Genomic DNA, 10,705 nt, shown 5'->3' with positions numbered 1-10,705 from the left:
CCCAGACACTGAGACACGAAGTGTCGATCAGTGAGCGAGATAACCCGGGCGCACTGGGTGCACTTCTTGAAGCCGCTGGAAGGCTTCGATGTCATGGGCGGAAAAATCACGCCGGCGAAATCAAAAGCCGAAATGGCGAAATTTGAAGCACCAAATTTAGAGGGAGAAAAAATCTCGACCGAGGCCGAAAAGAGGCCTACCCCGACGACGAAAGAAAACTTACCGGGGCAAAAAAGCTGGAAGTACGGGGAGGATTTACACGAAACCCGGCGGGGGGTTTCCGGAGCACTTCCCGACTAGGACAAAGCTTTCCCGAAGGAAAAAAACACGTTCAAAACAAATTGGACGCGCGAGGTCGACTTTCCGGGGCTCGACACGGCGAAAACACGACCGTACCGAGTGCGGACAAAAGAAGACTGGCCGGCTCGAGCCGGTTTCGGGCGGGAAGACGGCCGCGCATGCGCGGTGCGCGCGGGCGCGCGAGGGCTAGCAAAGGACTTTGCTAGTGAAGTTTCCGATTGGAGGGGCTGCCGTGGACGTCACCCATCAGTGAGAACAAGCAGCCTGCTTGTCCTCGGAGAATCCCTGCACTTCAAACTTTACTGCAAAGAACCATCAGCAGTGACTCTCATGGCTCACTTCTGCTCATCATCAGTTCTTGTAATATGCAGTCTCGTTTTTTTTTACTTTTCTCCATTTTTTAAATCAACTAGGTGGGAAGGGTTAGGACGGCTGCTGTAGTTGGTGATTCGATTATTAGGCATGTAGATAGCTGGGTGGCTGGTGGACGTGAGGATCACCTGATCACTTGCCTGCCTGGTGCAAAGGTGGCGGACCTCACGCGTCACCTAGATGGGATTTTAGACAGTGCTGGGGAGGAGCCGGCTGTCTTGGTACCAATGACATAGGAAAATGTGGGAGAGAGTTTCTGGAAGCCAAATTTAGGCTCTTAGGTAGAAAGCTCAAATCTAGTACCTCTAGGGTAGCATTTTCTGAAGTGCTAACTTCAAAAACTTTAACTTTCAAAAAGGAGACTATGATAAAATGAGAAGAATGGTTGAAAAAAAAAAACTTAGAGGAGCAGCTGCGAGGGTCAAAAATATACATCAGGCGTGGATGCTGTTTAAAAATACCATCCTGGAAGCCCAGGCCAAATATATTCTGTGCATTAAAAAAGGAGGGAGGAAGACCAAATGACAGCCGGCATGGTTAAAAAGTGAGGTGAAGGAAGCTATTAGAGCGAAAAGAAAATCCTTCAGAAAATGGAAGAAGGAACTGACTGAAAATAATAAGAAACAGCATAAGGAATGTCAAGTCAAATGCAAAGCGCTGATAAGGAAGGTAAAGAGGGACTTTGAAAAAAGATTGTGTTGGAGGCAAAAACACATAGTAATTTTTTTTAGGTATATTAAAAGCAAGAAACCAGCAAAAGAATCAGTTGGCCCGCTAGATGACTGAGAGGTAAAAGGGGCAATCAGAGAAGACAAAGACATAGCGGAGAGATTAAATGAACTCTTTGCTTTGGTCTTCACCGAGGAAGATTTGGGAGAGATACCGGTGCCAGAAATGGTGTTCAAAGCTGACGAGTCGGAGAAACTGAATGAAATCTCTATAAACCTAGAGGATGTAATGGGGCAATTTGACAAATTGAAGAGTAGCAAATCTCCAGGACCAGATGATATTCATCCCAGAGTACTGACACAATCGAAAAATGACCTGGCGGAACTTTTGTTAGTAATATGTAATTTATCTTTAAAATCGAGTGTGGTACTGGAAGATTGGAGGGTAGCCTATGTAACGCCGATATTTCAAAAAGGTTTCAGAGGGGATCTGGGAAATTATAGACCGGTGAGTCTGACGTCGGTGCCGGACAAAATGGTAAAGACATAAAGAACAAAATTACAGAGCACATTCTAAAGCATGGATTAATGAGACAAAGCTAACATGGATTTCGTGAAGGGAAATCATGCCTCACCAATCTATTACATTTCTTTGAAGGGGTGAACAAACATGTGGATACAGGTGAGCCAGTTGACATTGTGTATCTGGATTTTCAAAAGACGTTTGACAAAGTACCTCATGAAAGACTCCAGAAGAAATTGGAGAGTCATGAAATAAGAGATAGTGTCGTATTGTGTATTAAAAACTGGTTAAAGGATAGAAAGCAGAGAGTAGGGTTAAACGGTATTCTCAATGGAGAAGGGTAGATAGTGGGGTTCCCTGGGGGTCTGTGCTGGGACCACTGCTTTTCAACATAATTATAAATGATCTAGAGATGGGAGTAACTAGTGAGGTAATTAAATTTGCTGACGACACAAAGTTATTCAAAGTTGTTAAATCGCGACAGGATTGTGAAAAATTACAAGAGGACCTTACGAGACTGGGAAACTGGGAATCTAAATGGCAGATGATGTTTAATGTGAACAAGTGCAAAGTGATGCATGTGAGAAACAGGAACCTGAACTATAGCTACGTAATGTTCCACGTTAGGAGTCACCGACCAAGAAAGGGATCTCTGCATCATTGCTGATGATACATTGAAACCCTCTGCTCAGTGTGCTGCTGCGGCTAAGAAAGCAAATAAAATGTTAGGTACTATTAGGAAAGGAATGAAAAACAAAAGTGAAGACGTTATAATGCCTTTGTATCAGTCCATGGTGCGACCGCACCTCGAATATTGTGTTCAATTCTGGTCACCGCATCTCAAAAAACATATAATGGAATTAGAAAAGGCACAGAGAAGGGCGACGAAAATAATAAAGGGGATGGGACGACTCCCCTATGAGGAAAGGCTGAAGCGTCTAGGGCTCTTCAACTTGGAGTAAAGATGGCTGAGGGGAGATATGATAGTGGTCTATACAATAATGAGTGGAGTAGAATGGGTAGACGTGAATCGTTTGTTTACTCTTTCCAAAAATAGGACTAGGGGGATTGCGATGAAGCTACAAAGTAGTAAATTTAATACAAATCAGAGAAAATGTTTCTTCATTCAGCATGTTATTAACCTCTGGAATTCGTTGTCATAGAATGTGGTAAAGGCGGTTAGTTTAGTGGGGTTTAAAAAAGGTCTGGACAGCTTCCTAAAGGAAAAGTCCATAGACCATTATTAAACTGACTTGGGGAAAATCCACTGCTATTTCTGGAATAAGCAGCATAAAAAGTATTGAACTTTTTTGGGATCTTGCCAGGTATTTGTGAGCTGGATTGGCCACTGTTGGAAACAGGATGCTGGGCTTGATGGACCTTTGGTCTGTCCCAGTGTGGCAATACTTGTGTACTTATAAAAACAAACACATTATCAGAACAAAGCAATACATTGCTCAAAATAAAGACACAAGCATCAGCTCCATGCGTGTTCAAACAAGAATGCCTTCAGTAATTTACCAAATTATTCTCTGCTGCTACACAATCTCAGGTACCCTGAAAATTTGTGGACTTGCTAACGAAAAAGCGGTATTCCGAGTATCAGCACATCTTACAGATTGCAGTTTGACATTTGCCAATAACTTCAAATTTTCAGACCAGAATGATCTGGCAGGCTGATAATCCTGAATCACATCTGTAAGGTACCAGGGAACACAATCAGAGTACAGTACATGGTGGATCAAACATGCTACCTTGTACTGCACTCGAAAGTGAACTGGCAGCCAATGAAAAGAGCGAATCAGGAATATATGTTCAAACCGAGACACTCCCATCAACAATCAAGCAGCAGCATTCTGTATCACCTGCAATGCCTGTATTTTAGAAAAATGGTTTTTAAATTAACTTTATATCTCAAATCTTCAAAATTCGATAGTGAACACTTATCTTGTTAATCTTGGACCATCTGCGGACATGAGCCATGTTTTGGATATACTGCTTCAGGGAATGGACCTGCATGTTACTAGCTGGCTCTTAATCTCCATTATAGATTTGATCTATATTAAATTTTGAAGATTTTTTTAAATTAATATGTTAAGAGATGATTCTTCTATGAGAAATAAAGTTAATTTCAATCATTTTTTAAAAAAACGGGGAAAAAAGTAAAAAACGAGACTGCATATTACAAGAACTGATGATAAGCATTAGTGAGCCATGTGTGCAGCTATTGTGAAAAGAGTCATATGAAAACTGTCACTGCTGATGGATTTTTTGGGGGGAGTAAAGTTTGATGTAGAAGTGCAGGGAGGATATTTTCTATTTCTCTTTAGGGCACAGAGAGGAGTTGGATGACTTAGATCTCATTCCTGAAGGTCACTTTTTTGTCCATGCTCAGTTACAAGATCTAGTGAATAGAAAAGTGCCAATTATCTGTACTTTCAATTGCATAATTTTTTAATGTCAATTTTTTTGGTCAGTACAGCCCATTGAGACTGCTCTGTTTAAACAGGGTTATAACAGAAAATTATTGTCCAAAATACATTCTAAATAAGACAAGGGAACAAAACAAAGAATGGGCGCATGAATTAGCATGGGAATATTGATTGGAAGGTAAAATTATGACTTACCTGCTAATAATTTTCTTTCCTTTAGTAGCAGCAGATGAATCCAAGAACTGGTGGGTTGTGTCCATCTACCAGCAGGTGGAGATAGAGATTACAAAGCTGAAGGCAGTGATACCAGTCGGCCAGCTCCTCCTTCACCTCAGTACATGTCTCATCACTAAGCAGATCCAGACAAGAAACCAGGAACCCTTCCTCACCAACCATACAAAACAGAAACTTGTCAGTATGACTTAAGAGAAACCACGACTGTGATAGAGTCCTCTTCAGTGGTTTCTGTTCTCTTTACTCATCTCCTTTTTTTTTGGAAACTAAAGACCAAGGGCAGGATCCTGGATTCATTTGCTGGTACTAAAGGAAAGAAAATGATCAGCAGGTAAGGCATAATTTTACCTTCCATAGCGTATGCAGCAGATGAATCCAAGAACTGGTGGGATGTACCAAAGCAATCCCTAAGTAGGGTGGGAATTTGCCGCTCCCTGAAACAGAACCGCCGCTGCAAAGGCAGCTTCTGAATAGTGAAAGCACACCCGTTCCGCCCAAGAAATAGATAGCAAACTTGTGAAACGAGCTTGGAATGCCACCAGCGGGACACAACCTTTCCAAAAAAATCCACAAAGTATATGCAATCCAACGAGAAAAAAATCATATCAGACCAGAGGCTGCCGTCCCATAGCAAGAACCAGCGACAAAGACAAAGAGAAGATCTGAATGCTGAAAAACATTCAACATCTGCAAATACCGGAGAGCCCTCTGAACATCCAGAAGACGAAGCGCCGTGTATTCTGCGTGAAAAATCCCCCTCCCAAAAACAGGGAAGAAAGGCTGAAAAAGAAAAGCCAAACCACAGTCGGAAAAGAAAGAAGGAACCGAAAGCAAGGTCATTCCAGACTCAGCAAACTGCAGAAAAAACAGCTCGGCATAGCTGTGCTAAAAATTCAAAACGATGCGTGCCAAAGAATTGGCGACTAAGAACACTGCTTGTAAGTTCCTAAGTGAAGCATTCTGCAAAGGAACAAAAGGAGTCCAAAGCAATGCTTGGTAGACAAGGAGCCCCAAGCTAGACTCGGAGAATACGAACAAGGTTTCAGGGAGAAGAAGTCGCAGCAGTGGAAAAGCAAAGCACTCTGCAAGAAATGTACCACCTCTGAGTGCAAGGCCAGGCTAGGCCCTTCTGCAACCCATCCTGCAGAAAGAACTCAATCGCTGAGGAACAGACGCCCGCAATGAAGACAAAGCGTGGGCCGCAACCAGCCTCAAAAAATCCTCAACACCTGAGAATACGCGGTTGCAGTGGACCATGGACCACATACAAGATCGTAACAGAACAGTACATAAGTAATGCCATACTGGGAAAAGACCAAGGGTCCATCGAGCCCAGCATCCTGTCCACGACAGCGGCCAATCCAGGCCAAGGGCACCTGGCAAGCTTCCCAAACGTACAAACATTCTATACATGTTATTCCTGGAATTGTGGACTTTTCCCAAGTCCATTTAGTAGTGGTTAATGGACTTGTCCTTTAGAAAACCGTCCAACCCCTTTTTAAACTCTGCTAAGCTAACCGCCTTCACCACTTTCTCCGGCAACGAATTCCAGAGTTTAATTACACGTTGGGAGAAGAAAAATTTTCTCTGATTTGTTTTAAATTTATTACACTGTAGTTTCATCGCATGCCCCCTAGTCCTAGTATTTTTGGAAAGCGTGAACAGACGCTTCACATCCACCTGTTCCACTCCACTCATTATTTTATATACCTCTATCATGTCTCCCCTCAGCCGTCTCTTCTCCAAGCTGAATAGCCCTAGCCTCCTTTATCTTTCTTCATAGGGAAGTCGTCACATCCCCGCTATCATTTTAGTCGCCCTTCTCTGCACCTTTTCCAATTCTACTATATCTTTCTTGAGATGCGGCGACCAGAATTGAACACAATACTCAAGGTGCGGTCGCACCATGGAGCGATACAACGGCATTATAACATCCTCACACCTGTTTTCCATTCCTTTCCTAATAATACCCAACATTTTATTCACTTTCCTAGCCGCAGCAGCACACTGAGCAGAAGGTTTCAGTGTATTATCGACGACGACACCCAGATCCCTTTCTTGGTCCGTAATTCCTAACGTGGAACCTTGCATGATGTAGCTATAATTCGGGTTCTTTTTTCCCACATGCATCACCTTGCACTTTCTCACATTAAACGTCATCTGCCATTTAGCCTCCCAGTCTCGTAAGGTCCTCTTGTAATTTTTCACAATCCTGTCGCGATTTAACAACTTTGAATAACTTTGTGTCATCATCAAATTTAATTACCTCGCTAGTTACTCCCATCTCTAAATCATTTATAAATATATTAAAAAGCAGCGGTCCTAGCACAGACCCCTGAGGAACCCCACTAACTACCCTTCTCCATTGTGAATACTGCCCATTTAACCCCACATAGCGTCCAAAGAACTCTGTTCCTCAGAGTCGGCCTCTCAAAAAACCAGGCCGTAAGACCAAAGCGAGAGGGATCATCAACTTGGGAGTGGACCCAGAAGGAAGAGCCCGGAGTCAAGTGGATCCAAAATGAAGGCACCACCAGGAGAGCCTCACTATATCCACATACCAAGGGCGCCATGGCTAATCCGGAGCTACCAGAATGACTCAACCCCGGTGGAGAGCGATCCAAAAAGAACTTGACTGCAGAGAGGCCATGGAGGAAACACTATCGAAGAACGTCCTCCAGCTAAGGAAGCGATAGAACAACCAGTCCTGCCGAATCACCCGCTCTCCGATGACAGAAGAAAGAAGGCACCTGGGTGTCCAGCCAGAATGCCATCAGATCTACTTACAGAGCTCTCTACCTGAGGCCATGTTGGAGAAGCACTGGTGTGGAATAACCATTCTACCGAGACCAGAAGCCAGCAGAAAAGAGAACTCACCATAGAAAAATCCCGCAAAGTGGGCCGCGTAGAAACAGAACACAAGGTCCTCTGCCCACTCCTTGGGGGCGACACGCCCTGATGGCCACAGTCTGACTTCGAGTCCCACTCTGTTCAAGAAGCAGACCCGCCTCATCTTCTCTGGTGACAGAAGCACCGCCTAGCCCGCAACGTGTCCTGAAGTGCTAGAAGATGAACAGCACCAAAAGCAGGTCCAGGCGGGGGAGACGGCACAAGCACCACCTGGCCTGCAGTGTGTCCTGAAAGGCTAAAAGATGAACAGCACCAAAAGCAGATCCAGGAGGGAGATCGGCTACACCATCACCGGTGCCATCCACCACCCCGGAGACAGAAGGAGGAGGCAAAGGGCTCTCCAGTCCGACTTCAACTCTCGGCGGCCATTTTGAATCCTGAGACCGACACAGCAACAGGATGCAGGGCAAGGGCAGCGCTCCAGGCAGGAAAGAGGGGGCTTTTTCCTGCCCCGAAGAGGTCACTAGACCACTAGGGCAGTAGATAGTAAGTAAGGGGAGGGGAGGTGATGGGGGGGGGGGAATATGTGACCTGGGGGAGGGGAGGTGACAGGGGGGCATGGGAGGGGAATATGTGACCCGGGGGAGGGGAGGTGATGGGGGGAGGGGAATATGTGACAGGGGGCGGGGTGAGAGTGAGAAAGGGTGGGGTGAGAATGCGAAAGGGGCATGGTGTAGGTGGGGCAGGGGCGGGGCAGGGGGGCGTGACATGTCCTCTTTTTCCGAGTTCAAAATATGGTAACCCTACTTTCAGCGGCCCAACATACAAGGAGCCCTGCTCTGAAGCTGTTCACTGTTTCTCACACCAGGAACAGCCTTAGCCAACACAGGACCTCTTAAGAAACTCTAAACTCACCACAGATAGTGAGGCCGATTGCTATCAATGTACCCACATAGGCAAACATGGCTTTCCAGCTCAGGTGATTCTTGCTGCCTTTGTGCAGAAAGGGACTGCCCTGAAAAGACTCCCTCCAAATAGAAGAAGACAGGGGAGAAATGTACCCTACTGCTGAGCTGGAGAGAAAACATCCCCTCTTCGAGGCAGGGTCCATCAGAGAGACTGAGACAGGGAACAAGCCAGAAAACTCCAAAGGCTGAACTAAAAAGGAACTGCCAGTTCCCCTACCAGACTTCTGCAACATATAGGCATACAGAGCAGCACAATGAGCTCGGGGGGGGGGGGGGGGGGGGAGTCAGAAATCCCCCGCCCCTGAGAAGTCCCCAGTGGCTGATGAGCATCCCGAGAAAAACAAGGCACATCGCAGGACCATCAGATTCCTTCTGGAAAATTTAGCCCTCCAGAACCCATCTGCCTGAGATGGGCATAAAAACTCCCCCAATCATGAAAAGGGCTACTGAGGCCAAGCTCTCTTAAGAAGATAGGTTCAAATTAAGGGCCCCAGAGCAGGAGATCCTGCTCAGAAGATATAGAAACAGCTTAAAGTAATTCTGTTCTTCCCTTGGATTCCCTTGCATAGTGGGGGCAGTTTGAGAAGAATTTGTGCCACTGCCCCAGCTACATGCAAACAGTTTCTGACTAAACCGTGATTTTGGTAAAGGAAACCAAACGCTGGAGCAAATAAAGGGGAATCTCCTGTACTAGCAGTCTCTAATGGAACACAAGGTCCTTTAGGAGAAGCCACCCTTCCCCCCCCACATCAAGGCCGCAGGGCGGGAAAGGATCAGAGCTGATATCAGGAGAAAAGAGAAGGCCGTGCCAGCAAAAAGACGCGTGTTCCCGCCATTTTAGTGCGGGAAAAGGCTGCACGGGGAACTTCAACACTTCCCTCCCCAGCGTTCCACCACACAGAGTCCAGCTGCGGAGCATCTGCTACCGCAGCAAGAACAGCTTTCAAATGCCAGCGTCGCCCACATTAAAGCACGGTAGCCCCGCGCCGAAAAGAGAAAGGCAGGGACTCACTGAACAGCAGGTGTCTTCGTCGGAGAAGCAGAGTTCCACAGATGCAGCAGCCTGCTGCCTAATCGGCACACAGATTGAAAGCACAGCACGTTCAAGTATCCAAGATACTTGAACATGCTGTTCACCGCCGTTGCCCTGACTTTCTTTCATCTCAAGCTATTCTTGATCCACTTCAATCTGGCTTTCGCCCCCTTCATTCAACTGAAACAACACTTGCTAAAGTCTCCAATGATCTGTTCCTAGCCAGATCCAAAGGTCTCTATTCTATCCTCATCCTTCTCAATCTATCTGCTGCTTTTGACACTGCTGATCACAGCCTGCTCCTTGATACGCTGTCCTCACTTGGATTTCAGGGCTCTGTTCTTTCCTGGTTTTCTTCTTATCTCTCCCAGCATACCTTTAGTGTATACTCTAGTGGATCCTCTTCTACTTCTATCCCACTGTCAGTTAGTGTACTTCAGGGATCAGTCCTGGGACCTCTTCTCTTCTCCATCTATACTTCTTCACTTGGTACTCTGATCTCATCCCATGGTTTTCAGTATCATCTTTACGCTGATGACTCCCAGATCTACTTCTCCACACCAGAAATCTCAGCTGAAATCCAGGCCAAAGTATCAGCCTGCCTGTCTGACATTGCTGCCTGGATGTCTCAGCGCAATCTGAAACTAAACATGATCAAGACTGAGCTTATTATCTTTCCCCCTAAACCAACCTCTCCTCCTCCCCCATTCTCTATTTCTGTGGATAACACTCTCATCCTTCCTGTCTCATCAGCTCATAACCTTGGGGTCATCTTCGACTCCTCCCTCTCCTTTTCTGCACATATTCAACAGACTGCTAAAACCTGTCTCATCAGCTCGTAACCTTGGGGTCATCTTCAACTCCTCCCTCTCCTTCTCTGCACATATTCAACAGACTGCTAAAACCTGTCGTTTCTTTCTCTATAATATCAGCAAAATTCGCCCTTTCCTTTCTGAGCACACTACCAGAACTCTCATCCACGCTCTTATCACCTCTCGCTTAGACTATTGCAACTTGCTTCTCACAGGTCTCCCACTTAGCTATCCTCTCCTCTTCAATCTGTTCAAAATTCTGCTGCACGACTAATATTCTGCCAGGGTCGTTATGCTCATATTAGCCCTCTCCTCAAGTCACTTCACTGGCTTCCTATCCGTTTCCGCATACAGTTCAAACTCCTTTTATTGACCTATAAGTGCATTCACTCTGCAGCTCCTCAGTACCTCTCCACTCTCATCTCTCCCTACATTCCTCCCCGGGAACTCCGTTCACTGGGTAAATCTCTCTTATCTGTACCCTTCTCCTCCACCGCTAACTCCAGACTCCGT

Source organism: Microcaecilia unicolor, unplaced genomic scaffold (genome assembly GCF_901765095.1).
Source record: "Microcaecilia unicolor unplaced genomic scaffold, aMicUni1.1, whole genome shotgun sequence".
Lineage (NCBI taxonomy): Eukaryota > Metazoa > Chordata > Amphibia > Gymnophiona > Siphonopidae > Microcaecilia > Microcaecilia unicolor.
Note: the sequence above shows the minus strand (reverse complement) of the source record.